Source organism: Vulpes vulpes, chromosome 1, assembly GCF_048418805.1.
Source record: "Vulpes vulpes isolate BD-2025 chromosome 1, VulVul3, whole genome shotgun sequence".
Lineage (NCBI taxonomy): Eukaryota > Metazoa > Chordata > Mammalia > Carnivora > Canidae > Vulpes > Vulpes vulpes.
The window spans coordinates 9,228,038-9,248,248 of NC_132780.1; the positions used below are offsets into that span (position 1 = coordinate 9,228,038).

The following is a 20,211-nucleotide window of genomic DNA, read 5'->3' on the forward strand; positions in this document are numbered from 1 at the left end:
CAGGGGGTGGGGGGAGGGGATGAGGGGGGTGGTCACCAGGCTGGTGACCACCGTTGGCAGATGTCACCTTGCTACAAATGCACCTAAGCCAGTGTATTAGCTCTCTGGGGCTGTCATAACAAAGTACCATGGACTGGGTGGCTTACACAACGGAAACATATTGCCTCTCAGTTCTGGAAGCTACAAATCCAAAATCAAGGTGTCAGGAGGGTACCTTTGAGGGCTGAGAGGGAAGGATCTGTTCCAGAATCTTCTACCTGCCTCTTCACATCCTCTTCCCTCTGTGCGTGCCTGTGTCCATATTCTCCGATTCTTATAAGGACACCAGCCGTATTGGGTTAGGGCCACCCTAATGACCTCATTCTAACTTGATACCTCTGTAAAGACCTGTCTTTCACATCCTGGAAGTCCTGGGGGATTAGGACTTCAGAACAGACATGGGGTGTGGCGGGAGGGAGGGCACAATTCATCCATCACAGCCAGCTTGGCCATTCACAGTCATTAGAGATATCAGTCACCCCGTCATTAAGAGCGCCTCGTCTCCATCCCACAGCTCATCGCCATGGAGTGTGCTTCATCGAAACAAGGCTTGTCCAAGTGTTGTCACAGATATAAACACCAATTATCAGACTGACAATAAAACAGCCATACAACCTGTTCCGTAAAATCCGTAAGGCCCAGGTTCCACCACGTTAGGCACATCATATGAAAGGTCCTCTGGAAACAACTGAAACCATATGCTAGCCATATGTCAGCCAATCTCCTTAGGATCAGGAGGCAGCAACTCCCATAGCAGGGGGCACAGGATCCAAAAACTCCAGGGCTAAGGTGCCACTGGCTCACAGGACTGGAGCTGACACAATGTGTCTTCCCAATCTACGTTTTGACTATCCCTCATCTTACTAAAGTGAAAGCAGTTCTAACATCTGTTATGCTACCTCAAGGACTCTCTGTGTTGCCTGGAGAGAAAGATCATTAAATGCCCCATAGTCGCCACATCTGGAGTGTTGGCCCTGTGATTAGGGTCTTTCAAATGATAACGATCCCATGTGCAACTATGTAGATCCAAACAGAACACCCAAATAACCATCACTCTGTCTCAACTATATTTTTTTCTCTTCAGATTTTTAATAACTCTCTTGGCAATACTCTTTCTTTCGAAATAAAAAATATAAGGGTGCCTGGGTGGCTCAGTTGGTTAAGCATCTGCCTTTGGCTCAAGTCATGATCTCGGGGTCCTGGGATGGAGTCCACATCAGGCTCCCCGCTCAGTGGGGAGCCTGCTTCTCCTTCTCCCTCTGCCACTCCCCCTGCTCATGCTCTCTCTGTCAAATAAATAAAATCATAAATAAAATAAAATTAATTAATTAATTAATTAACTAAATAAATAAATAAAATAAAAATATACAGGTGCCTGGCTGGCTCAGTCAGAAGAGCATGTGACTCTGGGTCTTGGTGTACATTTGAGCCCCACATTGGGTGTGGAGATTACTTAAAAATAAAACCTTTAAAAAATAAAAATGAATAAAATAAAAATATACTTACATAAAGTTTATAATGAAAATAATTCTCTACCCCATCCCACTCCCCACCCTACCCATCCTCAACCCCAGCTCTGCTCCTCAGAATGTATGGGAGTATCTTAAAGTCAATACAGACAATACAACAACCCTCACCTGCAAAGCTCACTCTTCCTGGACACCATATAGCCTGCATTTTACCATTAGGGGAAAAAAGGAGGTGGTGATGAAGCCTTTTTTTGTGAGTAGAATGAACTGCACATGCAGGCTCAGAGGTGATGTGATTCAGCAGATTCAAGGAATTGATGGAAACCCAATAGGGCAGGCATATGGTTCAAAAACTTGAGATGTCACTCACATGCCATCAAATTCAACATTTTCAAGGTATAAGTCAGCAGTTTTCAGCACACTGTGAATGACCACAATATTTTCATCACACTAAAAAGAAATCCTATCCCAATTAGCAATCACTCCTTTACCCCTTCACCCCTCAGCCCCTGGCAACCAGCCCCTGGCAACCCAGACAGAATCCACTTTCTGTCTCTGTGGATATTTCTGTTTCTATTCTGGACAACTCATGTAAATAGAATAATAACAATATTTGTCCTCTTACATCTAATTTTGTTCAGCCAGCATAATGTTGTCAAGGTTCAGCCACATCATAGCATGTCTCAGAACTTCACTCCTTTTTATGGCTGAATTATATTTCATTTTATGCTACATTTTGTTTATCCATTCATCAGTTGATGAGCATTTGGGTTGCTTCCAATTTTTTTTTTTTTTTTAGAGGGGTGGATTGTGCACAGAGAGGGAGAAGAAGAGAGATTATCTCAAGCAGGCTCCACACCCAGCCTCCCACTCCCCGATGTGATGCTCAATCTCACAATCCTGAGATCATGACCTGAGCTGAAATCAAGAGTTGGACACTTAACCAACCAAGTCACCCAGGTGCTCGTGTTTCCACTTTCTGACCACTACAGATAATGCTGCTGTGAATGTTTACGCACAGGTTTCCATGTTTCAGTGTGAAAGTCTGTTCAATTCTCTTGAGCATTTACTTCAAAATGAAATTGCTGAGTTAAGTGCCAACTCAGTATTTAACTTGCTCAAGGACAGGTGTGTAGTTCAAGGGCAGCGCTGAGGACAGGTGAGAGCACAGCTTGTATTAGTTTCCGGTTTCTGTTGCCACAACAGACTGGGGAGCTTAGACAACAGATATTTATTGTCCCACAGGTTCTGGAGGCTGGAGGTCTAAGATCAAGGTGTCAGCAGGGTTGGTTTCTCCTGAAGCCTCTCTCCTTGGCTCCCAGATGACTTCACTGTGTCCTTACGTGGCCTTTTCCAGTTGTGTGCACATCCTTGGTGTCTTTTCCTCTTCGTACAAGGACCCCAGTCCCATGGGATTTGGACTCCACCCTTATGGCTTCATTTACCTTAATTACCCCCCTAAAGGGGGTCACATTGGGTCACATTCAGTCACACTGGGGATTGGACATCAACACACAGGTCTGGGGGTCGGGGGTGGACACGGCTCATTCCATCACCAGGTGATAAGGTAGGAGGTGAACAGGGACCAGAACCAGATCACGAGAGCCTTGGGAGACATGTTTGGGGTCATTCTTCTTCACCCACCTATGCCCAGAGGTCCCCAGGGAATTGACTCCATGGAGAGTCCCCTTTCTGTCCTTTACCTTCCAGGTAGGACTAAGCACTAAGCATAGTTCAACGGTGCATTTTTCAAGGTTGTCCAGGTTAAGAGTAGATCTGATGGGAACTAGCAGAGAGAAACAGCCTGAAGAGTAAATGCCTGGGAGGGATTATGCAAACTAGACACAAGTGACCTGGCCTCTTTAGGCGGCCTTCTGTGGGTCAGCCATCCAGGGCTACAGAAAAGAACCAAGCCTTCAATTCCTGCATTCAACAAATCTGAAGGCCTATTATGTCAGGGATTATTCTAGGCTGTGGGGCCCCTAGAGAGCTTTTCTTCTAGGCCTGTACCCTCCAACATGGTAGTCACTGGCACAGTTGGCGATTAAGTACTGGCAATGTGGCCAGTCTGAACTGAAGTGTGCTAAAGCATAAAATAACCAGCTTTATATAAACTATATCATTAATAACTTTTATATTGGACACACCTGAAATGGTATTTTTGTTATACTTGATTCAATAAAAAGTATATCATTAAAATTAATTCCATTTATTTCTTTTTATTTTTTATGAGACTCCTAGAAATTTCAAATTATACATGTGACTCACATTTGTGGCTCACATTCAATTTCTCCTGGACTGTGCTCTCCTAGACTGCAGGCTCTACCTGGAGACCCTGTCTGATTGAGCTCATTCCAGTGGATGGAATCAAAGCCTTATCTTGGGCCACCATTCATAAGGATTGGGGGATTTGAGGGACATCTAGGTGGCTCAGAGGTTGAGCATCTGCCTTTGGCTGGGGTCATGATCCCAGGGTCCGGGGATCAAGTCCTACTTCCGGCTCCCTGCATTGAGCCTGCTTCTACCTCTGCCTACATCTCTGCCTCTCTCTGTGTGTCTCTCATGAATAAATAAAATCTTAAAAAAAAAAAAAAAAAGGATCGGGGGATATGCAGCAAATGCTTCTGGCTGATGATACCTGTTTTAACATGAGCTGTAGGGGCACCGGGGTTGCTCAGTGGGTTGAGTGTCTGGCTGTTGGTTTTGGCTCAGATCATGATCTCATGGGTTGTGGAATCAAGTCCCAAGTCCATGCTTAGCAAGGAGTCTGCTTGAGATTCTGTCTCTGCTTTTCCCCCTACTTGCACTTTCTCTCTCTCTCAAATAAATAAATAAATAAATAAATAAATAAATAAATAAATAAATAATATTTTAAAAAATGAACTGTAGGGCCAGAAACAAATGGGAAAAGAAGGGGAAAAATGATCAGATCAGCACAGTGCACAGAGACTAGGAGGAACATAAAGAGTCTCTGAGGCCTGAGAGTCAATTTCGAACTTGCCTTCTGTGGTAGGTAAAATTATGCCCCCCCGCCAAATGCACATGTCCTAATCCCTGAAATCTGTCAATGTATTATCTTACATGGCAAAAGGAACCTTGCAGTGACAAAGTTAAGGATTTTGAGCTGAGGAGATTATCCTGGATTATCCAAGGTGGACCCAATGTAACCACCAGGGTCCTAAGTGAAAGAGGGAAGCAGGAGGGTCAGAAGGAGATGTGGAGGGAGAAGCCGAGGTCAGAGTGATGCCATTGCTAGCTCTGAAGGTGGAGAAATGGACCATGAGCCAAGGAATACAGGTGGCCTCTAAAAGCTAAAAAAGGCAAGGAAATGGATTCTCCCAAGCTTCCAAAAGGAATGCAGCCAGCCCTGCAACACCTTGGTTTTAGGCCAGTGAGATGCATTTCAGATTTCTGACCTTCGAACTATAAGATAATAAATTTGTGTTGTTGTAAGTCTCTAAAGTTGTGGTGATTTGCTCAAGTATAGTAGGGAAAGCCCTTAATTGGGTCTTCAATCTGCCTAGAGTGTCTTTGGACAAGTCCCTTTCCCTCTCTGCTAAGAATGGGGGCAAAAAGATTGGGGGGGAAATGGGTGGCATTCTAGTGGAGAAGAGTGACATATTTGTCTGCACTGGCCTCCAGCATAGACATCTTTACTAAAATTAGGACAAAACAATTGCCAAAAATCTGGATGGCTGTCCAGCATCTCATTTAGTTCTGAGAACAGCCCCATGAGTCAGATAACCATTATTATCCCATTTTAGAGCTAAGGAAACCAAGGTCAGAGAGGTTGGGTAACTTGCCCATGGTCACTAAGTACAAGCGAAGAGTCACTCTTGGTTTACAGACTACTGAGAGGCACCCCTTGCTAATGGGAGAGATTTGACCAATAGCATGGATCCATAAGTTTCATTAATTCATTCATCTCACAGATAGTTGGTATTCAGGGTAGAGTGATGAACAACTCAAGCCAGATGAGTCTCATCTGGGGGAGGAACTGTGGGGCTGCTTTCAGAGCAATATGTGCTTCTGAGCCCAAGAGTCCATTGCTCTCCCAGGGGTATCATGACCAAATCCATCATGGTTCCCATCTTTGCTTTCCTTGGGAATCCCCCTAATAGAGGCTCCTCTCATCATCCCAGGTTCTCTCTCTCATCTCCATTGTTCTCTGTGTTGTCTTTTGCTCTGCCCATCTCCTGCCTCCCTCCATCCTTCCCAAACTCTTCCACAGTGACCCCTGCTATCCACTCCCTGAATATTCCCTCCAACTTTGACCTAACAAAAACCACTTTCTTCCCTGAAGATATCCCGACGATCCTAACTGAAGGCTCTTTACTGCCCCCAACTCACCAGACAGCTCAAGTTCTAGAGGAGGAAAAGGGTGGTCAGCATGTGCCACAGAAACAAATGAGTCCAAATCCCAGTAGTTCACACAAAGGTAGAGACTCACTTGTGTCTCCTTGTTCAACACAGGTTGGCTGGGCTGTTTTCCACATCTTTGTCCATGGACCCAGTTTCTTCATTCACAGGCAGCCTCTGAAACATTGCCAACCCCCTGGCAGAGAGAAAATACAGGTGGACAGCCATGAGCTGGCTCTTAAAGCTTCCCCTCAGAAAAGATTCATGTCACACGTGTTCGCGTTGGCTAAAGTGAGTCATATGGCCAAGCCTGATATCAACTGGGTATCCTTCGGAGAGACAAGAAATATTGTGAACAATAATATAATGTGCTATCATATTGGCATCCTAATGCTGTTTCCAAATGTTATTATTCCTTCTCCATACTCCTATTTTTAAAAAAGATTTTATTTATTTATTTGAGAGAGGGAGCAAGCACTTGTGCACAAGCAGGGGGGAGGAGCAGAGGGAGAGGGACAAGTAGACCCACCGCTGAGCACAGAGCCCAACTTGGGCCTTGATCCCAGGACCCTGAGATCATGACCTGGGCTGAAGGCCGGTGGCCCCATACTCCTTTTTTTTTTTTTTTTAATCCTGCTTCCTGTTGACAGACCTCCTAGAGTGATGTCTAGACCCTCTTTCTTCTAGCTCTTCACAGTCTCTTGAGAAATCTGAGAGTCACAATTAGCTCTTCCCTCTCCTTCACCCCCATAAGATCCTTTAGAATGTTCCAGTGGTTCTGTCACTTCTTTTTTTTTTTTTTTAAAGATTTTTATTTATGAGAGAGAGAGAGAGAGAGAGAGGCAGAGACACAGGCAGAGGGAGAAGCAAGCTCCATGCAGGGAGCCTGACGGGGCATTCAATCCTGGGTCTCCAGGATCACTCCCTGGGCTGAAGGCAGCGCTAAACCCCTGAGCCACCAGAGCTGCCCTCTGTCACTTCTTTAATTCCCCACAGGAGCTACCCTCCTCCAAGCCACCATCATTTCTTGCCTGAACGATGACCACAGCAGCTCTCACTCTACAATTAAGTCATCATCAACCCAACAAACAGGGTAGATCCAGTCACACTGCTTAAATCCTACCATAGTTTCTTTCCTATTGGCCTTTGAAGAGACTGTAAAATCCTTACCTTTTCCTAGAAAGCTCTTCCCGGCAGGTTCCTGCCTACTGCCTCAGGCCCTGCCACTGTCCTGGTCACTCTGCTCTCCACCCACTGGGCTTCTTTGGTATCATGCACTGACACTTTAATTGCTTTAGGGCTTTCACAACACGGGCCTCTTTGCCTAAAACTCTCTCCACCCACCCCCCTTCATCTCTCAGGTCTCAACTTCTGCACGGAGGCCTTCAGTTCCAGTATTCTTTCTGTGCAAGTGCTCCTGTAGTGCCCCCTATTACCCCTTCTGAAGCACTCAACACTCCCCATGGTGCTTGCTCAGTGCCCCTCCTGCCCACCCAGACTGAAGCGGCATGAAGGCAGGGGCTGTCTCTGCCATACGTGGCAATACAACACTTGTGCTCAGTAAATATTTTTTCAGAGACACAATGAATTTGTCATACATAGAGACCAAGGGAAGGAGATACTCAAGGTTAATAGATGCAGTTAGCTATGAGAAAATTAGCCTCCTGACTTAATCAAGAGAGGTAGAAAAGGCTGGGACACTTGTGCCACCTCTGGATCCCTTAGCCCTGAACTCACCATACACTGTTCCCTTCCTGCATTTCCCTCTATGTTTCTAGACCTCATAAAGTACCTTTCTCACTCACGCCCATCGAAAGAAATCTGATTCCATGACTGAGAGAGTGCTGCTTTCTCTCTTCCCTCATCCTCACCCCTGCTGTTCTCACATCTCCCCCATTCCTTCCCAGTGCATCCGACAAGTCCTCCCAGCCAAGTCAGCTGGAAGAGTCCAGAGCTTCACCAAGATATTGCCTGTCCTCAGATTCATTCCTGAGCAGAAGGACTTGAATGACACTCTGAAGAAAGAAACACCGTGATGCATCCGTGAGACATGTCCCAGGTCTGGGCTTGTTAAATCTCTCTGCCAAACCAGGCTGTGCTATTAGTGCCATGTGAATAGCTTTGAAAAAGCTTCCATGTCAAGGCCTGGTTCCTCCTTCTAGGGCTAAGACAGTGTCTGAAATTATAGCACTGGAGACAGTATTAGTTTACCAGGGCTGCCATAACAAAGTACCACAGACCTAGTGGCTCAAACAGCAATAGAAATCAACCTTCTCACAGTTCTGGAGGCTACCCATCCAAGATGGAAGCGTTGGTGGGTTTGGTTTCTTTTGAGGCCTCTCTCCCTGGCTTGCAGATTGTTCACATTATTGGTTCAATTTCTGTTTTTCTGATCAAAAGATAAATAAATAAGATAAATAAAATCTTTATAAAAACTGGGGAAATTAACACAAAAACAAAAGTTGGCTCTTCAAAATGCTTCAGGCAAAGCTGATGGAGAGAAAAAAGAAAGATGCCAAATCAGACCATAATTCATAGAGAAAAAGGAGAAAGAAATGCAGATATATTTTTAGAATAGTAAAACAAAAGTTCTAACATTATAAACCAATACTTTTTTTTTTTTAGAGAGAGGGAAGGCACAAGTGGGGGCAGGGAGGAGCAGAGGGAGAGGGAGAGAGAAAATCTTTTTTTTTTTTTTAAGATTTTATTTATTTATTCATGAGAGACATAGAGAGATGTAGAGACACAGGCAGAGGGAGAAGCAGGCTCCACGCAGGAACTTGATCCCGGGTCTCCAGGATCACCCCACCCACCCCCTGGGCCAAAGGCAGCGCTAAACCACTGAGTCACGGGGGCTGCCTGGAGAGAGAATCTTTTTTTTTTTTTTTTTTTAATTTATGATAGTCACACACACACAGAGAGAGAGAGAGAGAGAGAGGCAGAGACATAGGCAGAGGGAGAAGCAGGCTCCATGCACCAGGAGCCCGACATGGGATTCGATCCCAGGTCTCCAGGATCGCACCCTGGGCCAAAGGCAGGCGCTAAGCAGCTGCGCCACCCAGGGATCCCCTGGAGAGAGAATCTTAAGCAGACTCTACACTCAGCATGGAACCTGATGCAAGGCTCATTTCACAATCCCAAAATCATGAGTCTGACACTTAACCAACTGAGCTACTCAGGTGCCCCTAAACCAATATATTTTAAAATGTTGACAAAATAGACAGATTCCAGTAAGATTAGAAAACACCAATACTACAAGAAGACACAGTAGAATCTTTGAGTAGACCAATTACCATGAAAGAACTGGAATTTTTAATTAAAAGAAGTCCCAGAAAAAAAAAATAAATAAAAAAAAAATAAAAGAAGTCCCAGAAGGTTTACCAGAGGGGTTCTACCAAACTTGCAAAGAACAAATAACACCTACCATATATAAATTATTACAGGGAAAAGGAAAAGAAATTCATTTCATGCAGCTGGTACATCCTTGATTTCTCAAGTGAATAAGGACATTTTGGGAAAAGAGTCCCACTTTACTTTCTAAATACATGTACCATTCCTAAAGAAGATACCAGATAAGCAAATACAAATAATGTGCTAAAATAAAACCCATAGAGTAGGTTTTAGTAAACATTGGAAAGTTAACAATGTAATGCACTATATTATGGAACAAAAAACTTATAAAGTTCAATACCTATTGATGATAAAAGCTCCCAGAAAACTAGGATAGGGAGGAACTTACATAATTTGATAAAGACTAATCTACCACAAACTTCACAATACAGAACTTTAAGCTCATTCCATTTAAGACCAGTAAGCAGACACAGCTGGCCGCCATCACCACCATCGTTCACTCCTGGGGGTCTTGGCCATTGGAACATGTCATTATAAATATTATTGTGGACGTAGTCATTATAAATCTGTATATAAATATGTATATAAGGAAAGGGAGGAGGGGTAACAAAATTGTCATTATTTGGATGTGATTTGGTATTCCATATAGAAACTCCAAACTGTTGGGGCGCCTGGGAGCTCAGTGTGTTGGGCATCTGCCCTCGCCTCAAGTCATGATCCCAGGGGTCCTGTCAGGCTCCCTGCTCAGGGAGGAGGCTGCTTCTCCCTCTCATACTCCCCCTGCTTGTGTTCTCCCTCTCTCTCTCTCTCTCTCTCTCTCTCTCAAATAAATAAAATCTTTTTTTTAAAAAAGAAACTCCAAACTTTTTTTTTAGAAACTCCAAACTTTTAAAACTAGTAAGAGATTCAGCAAAGTGACCAAAGAAAAGATCAAATTTGGAAAATGAATAGCATTCCTCTACATAATAGCAAACAACTAAAATCTCTAACAACAACAGAAACCAAATAATAAGATTCCACTCAGAATTGTAACAAAAGTTAAAAAGTTATGCAGGTACCTGGCTGGCTCAGTCATTGGAGAGTGCCAGAAAAAGTTAAAAAGGAATCTAGGTAACCACCCATCCATCCACAAGACATTTATGAAGAAAAAAATTTAATGTTATCAAAAGGACACAAAAGAAATCAAACAAATAAAGAGGTGAGCTATATTAGTGAATGTAACAATTAATATCATTAAGATGGCTCTTCTTCCTAAATCAATCTATAAGTTCAAGCAAGCCCAAATTCCAGAAACATTCTTTTTTTCTGAGAAACAATAAACAGATACAGAAATGCATGTGGAAGAATCAAGACCCACAAGTAGATAACAACGGCCAAAGTGGGGGACAGGTGAGGATTTTTTGAATCAGATGAGATATACTAACAAGCCAGAGTTTACAAAACAAAGGTGGCATGGCATGTGAACAGATAAACTGATCAAAGGAACAGAGCAGAGAGGCCAGAAATAGACAATGTACCTAAAAGAACTTGCAATGTTTCCGATTAAGGATCCCAATCAGAAGGGAAGAGATGGATCGTAAATGGATACTGGGAAAACTTGCTCCTTATAAGAAAAGTGGGTTCCCCCCCCCACCTCTCACCATTATGCAAAGGTCAAATAAATGGATTAGAGACCTAAGTATTAAAAATAAATCTATAAAGCTAGTGTATTACTCTCCCAGAGCTGCCAGCACAAAGTACCAGAAACTGGGTGGCTTAACGTAATAAAAATCTATTGGATCCCAGTTTTGGAGGCTAGAAGTCCAAAATCAAGGTGTCAGCAGGGCCATGCTCCCTCTGAAACCTATGGGGAACCCTACTTTGCCTCCTCTTTTGGTGGTGTGCTGGCAATCTCTGGAGTTCCTCTGCTTGCAGCTACATAACATCAATCTCTGCCTTTCTCCCTGTGTGTGTCTGTCTTCAAATGACTGTCATCTTATAAGGCACCAGTCATATTGGATTAGGGGCCTGCCCTACTCCACTATGACCTCATCTTAATTTAAGTAATTACATCTGCAACTACCCTATTTCCAAATTAGATCACATTCTAGTACTGAGGGTTAGGATTTCAATGTACTTGGGAGGGAGGGGTGGAAAGATTCAACCCATAAGAGCCACTGGAAAGATGTAAAATATCTTTATGACTTTGGAACAAATAAAGATTCTTAAGCCTAGAAAACCTAAGCTGTATAGTGAAAATGAAATGAACATGATTAAAATTAAAGATTTCTCTCAAAAAAGACATAACTAAAAATGTTAACTAATGAGTGAAAAACTGGGAGAAGATAATTTTGGCTTTAAAAAAAAAAAAAAAGTGATTAGGGATCCCTGGATGGCTGAGTGGCTTAGTGCCTGCCTTTGGCCCAGGGCATGATCCTGGAGTCCCGGGATCGAGTCCCAATTTCGGCTCCCTGCATGGGGTCTGCTTCTCCCTCTGCCTGTGTTTCTGCCTCTGTCTCTGTCTCTGTCTCTGTCTCTCTCTCTCTCTCTTTGTGTGTCTCTCATGAATAAATAAATTTATTTTTATTTTTTTAAATGATTAATTTCCAGAATAGGGTGGCTCAATCAAGCGTCTGCATGCTCTATGGGTAGCCTGCTTCTCCCTGTCCCCCTGATGGAAAAATAATCGAAAAAAAGGGCAAAAAATAGAATAGACAACTAACACAAAAGAAAATCCAAATGGCTAACAAGTTTGAAGAGATGCTCAACCTCATTCATAATCAGTTAGGAAATTACAACATGTTAGTTTAAATCAATCAGAGCAGCCAAATTTAGAAACTCAGGAAAAAATAAAGTAAAATAAAATAGAAGCTCAGAAAAGAATAAATGTTAGTGAAGACATGTGGAATTTGGAACTATCATGCACCTCCAGTCGGTATAATTCAGTATGTATATTCCATGATCCAGCAATCCCAGTCTTAGGTGTATATTCCAGAAAAACTCTTGCATAAGTCCCAAAGGATACAAATACAAGACTATTGATTGAAGTATTATTTGTAGTAGCAAAGAATTCAAAGCAATGTAGATCTTAGCATGCACTTAGCTTCTCCGTGCCCAGTTTATTCCATAAGGTTAAAAGCTCTTACTTGGGGGTATAGTAAAGATTAATGACTTAAGTCCTGTAAAACCCTAAAAAACTATTTGGATAAAAACCGAAATGGAGGGCAGCCCAGGTGGCTCAGTGGTTCAGGACCGCCTTCAGCTCGGGGCGTGGTCCTGGGAACCCGAGATCGGGATCGAGTCCCACGTCAGGCTCCCAGCATGGAACCTGCTTCTCCCTCTGCCTGTGTCTCTGCCTCTCTCTGTGCGTCTCTCATGAATAAATAAATAAAATCTTAAAAAAAAAGAACTGAAATGGAAGCAGCTGTGACTATCATGAGCCACAGGTACCAATGGAGGGTTTCTTAACCTTTATTATGTTAGAAGAAAACACTGAGAAACACTGGGATTATTTTATTGTTTCCTAAATGCTTTTCTTTTCAGATTGATTATAAGTTATGGAGAAACCTAATGGCAGTGAGCAATTTGAATAGTCCGTTTTAGGCATTTTAGTTTGGTGTAAACACACCTAGTATGAGTTGCAGTACTTATTTGCTCTGTGATTCTTTTATTTATTTAATCTCTGAGCTTTATCTGCCATTTAGAGGTAGGAAGACCTACTAGGCTTTTTTTTTTTTTTTTTTAAGATTTTGTTTATTTATTCATGAGACACACAGAGACAGAGACAGGCAGAGGGAGAAGCAGGCTCCACACAGGGAGCCCAACATGGAACTCCATCCCAGGTCTCCAGGATCACACCCTGGGCTGAAGCAATAGGGAGGTTTGAAGCAATTATTTAGAAATGTTTAAAAACTATAAATCGGGGGATCCCTGGGTGGCGCAGCGGTTTGGCGCCTGCCTTTGGCCCAGGGAGCGATCCTGGAGACCCGGGATCAAATCCCACGTCGGGCTCCCAGTGCATGGAGCCTGCTTCTCCCTCTGCCTGTGTCTCTGCCTCTCTCTCTCTCTCTCTCTCTCTCTCTGTGTGTGTGTGTGACTATCATAAATAAGTAAAAATTAAAAAAAATTAAAATAAAAAAATAAAAAGTATAAATCTTTGAAGTACTAGATACTTTACTATAGATGCTGGTGGAAGTTGTCTTCTATATGATAATGACTGAATGATATTGTCAGATGGATTTCTTAAATAGGTTATTGTAGTTATTAAGCAGAAGTGCCACAAAGAGATACTTTAGGATCAGTGAAAATTAGACCTGGAAAGGACCAAGTTTCTCAAATCGATTCTGTCACTTCAGAAATCTCTATTACTAGTGAGGAATACCAGCTCTGAAATGCTGGAATCATGGAGAGAATACTCAGGTAGAATTAGGAAACCTGACCCTCAGCATCCCTGGGCTACACTGAACTTCATCAGTAAGCTCGGTCAGTTAGGTGTCCAACTCTTGATTTTGGCTGAAGTCAAGGGTCATGATATTGAGCCCCACCTCCAGCTCTATGCTCTTCAGGGAGTCTGCTTGAGATGCTCTCTCTCCCTCTCTGGTTCTCCCCAAAGTGCACGCACATGCCCCCCCTAAAATAAATAAAACTTTTTATTATTTTTCAAAGATTTTATTTATTTATTCATGAGAGACACACAGAGAGAGGCAGAGACATAGGCAGAGAGAGAAGCAAGCTCCCTGTGGGGAGCCTGATGTGGGACTCAATCTCAGGACCCTGGGATCATGACCTAAGCCAAAGGAAGACGCTCAACCACTGAGCCACCCAGGCATCCCTAATAAATAAATCTTTAAAAAAATTTTTGAGCAAAAAAAAAATCAAAAATAGAAATTCACTTAATTCTATTTTTTGTAAATTAAAAACATATAAAGGGATCCCTGGGTGGCGCAGCGGTTTGGCACCTGCCTTTGGCCCAGGGCGCGATCCTGGAGACCCAGGATCGAGTCCCACGTCGGGCTCCCGGTGCATGGAGCCTGCTTCTCCCTCTGCCTGTGTCTCTGCCTCTCTCTCTCTCTCTATCATGAATAAATAATTTAAAAAAATTTTAAATAAAAACATACAAAGTATTATACATCTTTTAGGAATATAGGCATATTCCAAGAACCATAATTAAATGCATTAGAAAGTGTTTCTGTGAAGTAGAGGAAGAGATAGAAGTGGGAAGGGAGATTTAGGAGAAAAAAATGACATAAAAAATAGTTTTACATAAATTAGTGCTAATAGTGTGTCAGAAATAAAACAGCATGGAAAAAATCAGTTCTCAGAAAAAGAAAAAAATGAATGAATGAAAAATGTTAAACGGAAGCAATACAAGCAAAAATCATAAGGAAGGACAACAAAGGATATTCATACTGATGAACAGAATTCACTGATGTCCTGTTAATATCATAAATCCCCATGCACCTAACAACATAACTTCAAAATATATAAAGCAAAAACTGATACAGCTAAATGGAGAAATGGACATATCCTCACTAATAATGGGAGAGTTTGTTATACCTTCTAGAAGCTAACAGATCAAACAGGAAAGAAAAAGTAAGGATACAGCAGATAAGAATTAGAGAATTAATAAACCTGTGTAGTCAGATCTCTGATCTCAACAATCAGAATGCACATCCTTTAAAAACATACAGAACACTTCCAAAACAAAACAAAACACCCACATACTAGGTCAAAAGGGAAATCTCAGCACATTCCTAAGAATTTATATCGTTTAGAACATGTTCATTGAATAAAATTAACAATCACAAAAAGATAAGGAAAAATCCAGGTACTCAGATGTTCAAAAATATATTTGTAAATAATTTGGGGGTTAATCGGGGCACTTGGGTGGCTCAGTGGTTGAGCATCTGCCTTCAGCTCAGGATGTGATCCCAGAGTTGCAGGATCTAGTCCTGCATTGGGCTCCTGCATCAGGCCTGCTTCTCCTCCGTCTGCCTATGTTTCTCATGATTAAACAAATAAATTCTTTTTTAAAATTTATTTATTCATGAGAGACACACAGAGAGAGAGAGAGAGGCAGAGACACAGGCGGAGGGAGAAGCAGGCTCCATGCAGGGAGCCCCATGAGGGACACTATCCCAGGACCCCAGGATCACGCCCTGGGGCGAAGACATGCGCCAAACCGCTGAGCCACCCAGGTGTCCCAATAAATTCTTTTTTTAAAAAATTGGGGGGGTAATCAACATTACATTTTGGGGGAACTGAATGACAAAGAAAACACCACATATCAAAACCTGGAGTATACAGAATAAGAAAATAAACACTAAAATGGGAGGCAGAGGGTGTGGAGAATGAATCAACAAAGCAGAAATGGGGTGCCTGCGTGGCTTAGTAGTTAAGCTCTGCCTTGGGCTCAGGTCATGATCCCAAGATCCTGGGATGAGGCCTGGCGTCAGGCTCCCTGCTCAATGCTTCTCCCTCTGTTCCTCCTCCTCCCTCTACTCCTACCCTACCCACCCCCCCACACACACACTGGCACTGGATCTCTGTGAAATAAATAAAATCTTTTTTTAAACGGCAGAAATAAATGAAATAAAATCCCCCCTCCTGAGAAAAGAAGCAGGAGAGATTATCAGTAAACAAAAAACTGTTTTTTTTCTTTTAAGACTGATAAAGCTATAAAATTTGGGGCAACTTTAGTCTAGGGAATAAAAAGAGAGAAAGAACCAACAAATACCAGGAAAACCAAAGGAAATACAACTTCAGGTGCAAATGAATCATAAAAAAAATAAATAACATGTATAAAGTTATGCCAATGAATCTGAAATCCTATATAAGATGGAGATTGTTCAAGGCAAATATACATTACAAAAATTTAGGGACATCAGGGTGGCTCTGGAGTTGAGCCCTTGGCTCAGGGCGTGATCCTGGAGTCCCAGGATTGAGTCACACATCAGGCTCCCTGCGAGGAGCCTGCTTCTCCCTCTGCCTGTCTCTGTGTCTCTCATGAATAAATAAATAAAAATCTTTTAGAAATTACAAAAATTTATTCCAGGAGAAAGTAATAAATCTGAATAAACCAACATCCACAGAAGAAGTTCAAATTACAAAGACCTACCAAAAAGGCACCACACATGGATGAACTTACAGTCAAGTTCCACCAAATGTTCAAAGAGCAGATAACTCCAATATATCACAAGCCATTCCGGATTGCAGAATAAGATAGATGGTTCCCTCAAATCATAGAACAGGGCTAACATTCCCCTAACGTCAAAACTGAGCAAGGACAGCAAACGAAAGAAAACCTTGGGCCAATTCCTTGGGGCACCTGGATGGCTCAGTGGTCGAGCATCTGCCTTCGGCTCAGGTCGTGACCCCAGGGTCCTGGGATCAAGTCCTGCATCAGGCTCCCTGTAGGACTCTATGTCTCTATGTCTCTGCCTCTCTGTGTGTGTCCCTCATGAACAAATAAATAAAATCTAAGAAAGAAAGGAAATCATGGGCCAATTCCATTCTGAAAACAAATGCAAAACAACCCTAAATTAAATATTATTAAAAGTCTGGAACAAGGGGCACCTGGGTGGCTCAGTGGTTAAGAATATGCCTTTGGCCCAGGTCGTGATCCCAGGGTCCTAGGATTCTGCCTGCATTGGGCTCCCTGCAGGGAGCCCGCTTCTCTCTCTGCCTGTGTCTCTGTCTCTCTCTGTCTCTCATGAATAAGTAAATAAAATCTTTTAAAAAAAAAAAAGTCTGGAACATGACAAGGATTGTTCATTATTGTCGCTATGAGTAACATTGTATTGGAACTCTTAGCCAAAGAGGAAGGGGGGAGCAATGAGTTATAAAAGATTGGGAAGACTAAACTGTCATTTTGTTACCACAACAGGATCATCTAGCCAGGGAAGTATGGAGAATTAGCTGTCAAGCTTTTCTAAAACAAGTAAGAGTGAATTCAACAAGGTAGCCAGATCCAAGATTAGCAGTAAAAACACAACAGCAGTAACTGATTAGAAGAAAAAAAAATCCAAGTCATAAATAAATAAGTAAAAACAGCAGAGTCCCAGTGGGTGAACCAGAGAATATACAAGATATCCCAGGAGAAAATTATGCCTGTGTCCAAGATGGAAAACTCAAAATCATGAATTCTCCTCAAGTTAATAATTTATTCATTACAATCTCAACCAAAATCCAAAGTATTTGTTATGGAATTGACAGATTCTGGCACGCCTGGGTGGCTCAGTGGTTGAGCATCTGCCTTTGGCTCAGGTCATGATCCCAGGGTCCTGGGATCGAATCCTGCAACGGGCTCCCTGCATGGAGCCTGCTTCTCCCTCTGCCTATGTCTCTGCGCCTCTCTGTGTGTCTCTTATGAATAAATAAATAAAATCTTAAAAAAAAAAAAAGGAATCGACAAGCTCCATCCTACTCCCCACTACAATGGCAGCACCCACCAGGTTTAGAATCGAGACAGGTCCCCTTGCTCACCCAAGTCTAGGCATCCATTTGGAAACCACCTGTTCTGCTGCCCACCTGCCTCTCTCTGATTTGAATCAACTCATAAGCAATTGATAAAGAGTAACAAAGTCAGCCTAACACAAGCATGTTGGCTTTAATATACCATTTTCTCCAGGAAGTTAATATTTTGAAGCCATCAGGGGCAAGCTTTCTCACAGTTAAAGGAGAAGCCTTAGTGATCAAAGAAGATCTTCACAAAAAGCTCCGAATCTGCAGAACTGTCTTCCTTTATATCCTCCGTGGCGCATTTTGGTGGTTTCAAAAGCCATAATGCTTGCTGCAATGTGATGGTATGTGGCAAAGCCGTGATTGCAGAGGAAGAAATTACAATATCTTCTCATATCAAATGACAGATGAATGAAGATGACACCTTAAATCAGATTTTTGATTTGGATGGAAATGGTCTCCATTAGTAATTAATATCTCCAAACCAGCATCTCTAAAAGGGAAGCCTAAGCCCCAGCCTTCCAGACTACAAAAATGGGAATTAAAGGGTTGCTAAGTGGGAATATATGTGGAAATTCAACTGTGCTGGTATGTCTATTAGAATCCTTGGGGGATCCCTGGGTGGCTTTGAGGTTTAGCGCCTGCCTTCAGCCCAGGGCGCAATCCTGGAGTCCCGGGACCGAGTCCCGCGTCGGGCTCCCGACGTGGAGCCTGCTTCTCCCTCTGCCTGTGTCTCTGCCTCTCTCTTTCTCTGTGTCTATCATGAATAAATAAATAAATCTTAAAAAAAAAAAAAAAGAATCCTTGGGGGATCCCTGTGTGGCTTTGCAGTTTGGCGCCTGGCGCCTGCCTTTGACCCGGGGCGTGATTCTAGGGTCCAGGAATCGAGTCCCACATCGGGCTCCCTGCATGGAGCCTGCTTCTCCCTCTGCCTGTGTCTCTGCCTCTATCTCTCTCTCTCTCTCTCTGTGTGTGTGTGTGTGTGTGTGTGTGTGTGTGTCATGAATAAATAATTAAAATCTGAAAAAAAAAAAAGAGAATCCTTATTGGTTTCATAGTGCTCTGATTATAAACTAGCCTACGTTTTGAGTAATCTGTGCCTGGTTTTATAGCCTTGTTATTTTAGAACAATTGTTTTGTAGAACTCCAAGTTTTTTCAGGAATGCATGTATCACGGCTGAATCGCCTATACTCGGAATAAGGGGGGGACTCCGTCTTCCAACAAGCATTCTTAGGACATAGGTCCTAAGTTTCCCTGTCCTGTAGCCAGACCAGGTACCCGCTTCCCTCTCAGAGCGGAACCACCTCCCAGGAGCCAGGGTGGGGTTAAGGGTGGGGGGTTAGTTCTCTGGAGCCTGGAACCAGAGCCCATCATAGCTCCTCTCTTCTCTCCTCCTTCCAGACCTCTCGACCGCTCAGGAGAAACAGCGTGAAAAGGCCCAGAATTTTGCCGCTTCCAGGCTTTCAGATCTTGAACCAGTCACTGAACCTCTGCAGGACTCAGTTTCCTCATTCTTGAAATGGGAAGGCAGTGTTTTGTTTTGAAATCATGTTTAATTTTAAAAATCTGCCTTTGACTCTTGCTTTGCCATTTATGTATCTGTGACCTTGGACCAGGTGGACTTTGCTTCTCAAGGCGGCATCTGTAAAATGGGGTCTTTGCGAGAATTTAATGCCCCGCGTGCAAAGCACTTAGCACAAGATTTGCATCAAGCCCCAATAAATTGAAGTTCCTGTTCTGGGAGGGCGGGGAAATTTCGAGGGTACGAGTTTTGACGGCTGAGGCAGAAGAACCCAGTGCTGGTGGGGAAAGACATGGCTGTGATTTCCCGACCGACAGGAAGCACATCCTGCCAGCCGGGTCTGCCCGGCTGAGGCCTGGGCTTCAGCCGGACCCCCTAGCTTGCAAGAGCCACCAACCCGCTTCCAGCGTTTGGGGCCGCCTCCCGCCGCGCGGGTCCGAGGACGGACTACATTTCCCGGCGTGCACCTCGGGTCGGAACCCCAAGGGGCCGGCCCGCTAAGGGGACCTGTCCCAGCCGCGCTGAGGCTGGAGGCAGTAACCATCACTCAGGCAGCTCCTCTATTTCGCTTTGCGAAGCCAGTCAGCCACCGTCAACCCCACCTTGAGCCGCGGACCCGCAGGGTCTGTGAGGAGCGCTTGGTCCCCTCCTTTCCTCCTCCAGGCGTCCGGCCCACCGGGTCCCAGGGTCCGAGGCCAGGCTTATCTCCCCGGGAGGAATCCTTCGGCCCCGAGGGGTCCTCACTGCGGCCCGAGGCTGGCAGCCGGGCCCCGAGGGCTAGGGGACAGCCTAGAGGCCGCGCAGCTGGAGACTACAACTCCCAGGCGGCACCGCGGCGGCAGCGGCGGCGGCGGCGGCGATCACGTCACTCAGGCACCGCCGGCGGCCCCGGGAAGCGGCGCGGGCGGGGGCAGGGCTGGGGCCGACCGGGAGGCCGGTGCTGAGGATGGGGGCTGCCCGGCCGCCCCGCGCGTGAGAAGGCCGAGGGGCGCGCCACCCCGTTCCGGGGCGGGCGCCCCCCGGGCCCTGCC

At 44.0% G+C, this 20,211-nt stretch overlaps 1 protein-coding gene across 1 annotated transcript in view; it reads right to left on the reverse strand.

Annotated features, from left to right (window-relative positions):
* Nucleotides 1-19,986, reverse strand: part of LOC140598254 (vomeronasal type-1 receptor 1-like) — a 59,293-nt gene extending 39,307 nt beyond the window's left edge. Inside the window, exons 1-2 of the mRNA XM_072752734.1 lie at nucleotides 19,783-19,986; nucleotides 5,959-6,063 (exon numbers count right to left, since the gene is read on the reverse strand). The gene's annotated coding sequence lies outside the window, so the exon portion shown is untranslated. The remainder of the gene's footprint in view (nucleotides 1-5,958; nucleotides 6,064-19,782) is intronic.
* Nucleotides 19,987-20,211: the final 225 nt, after the last annotated feature.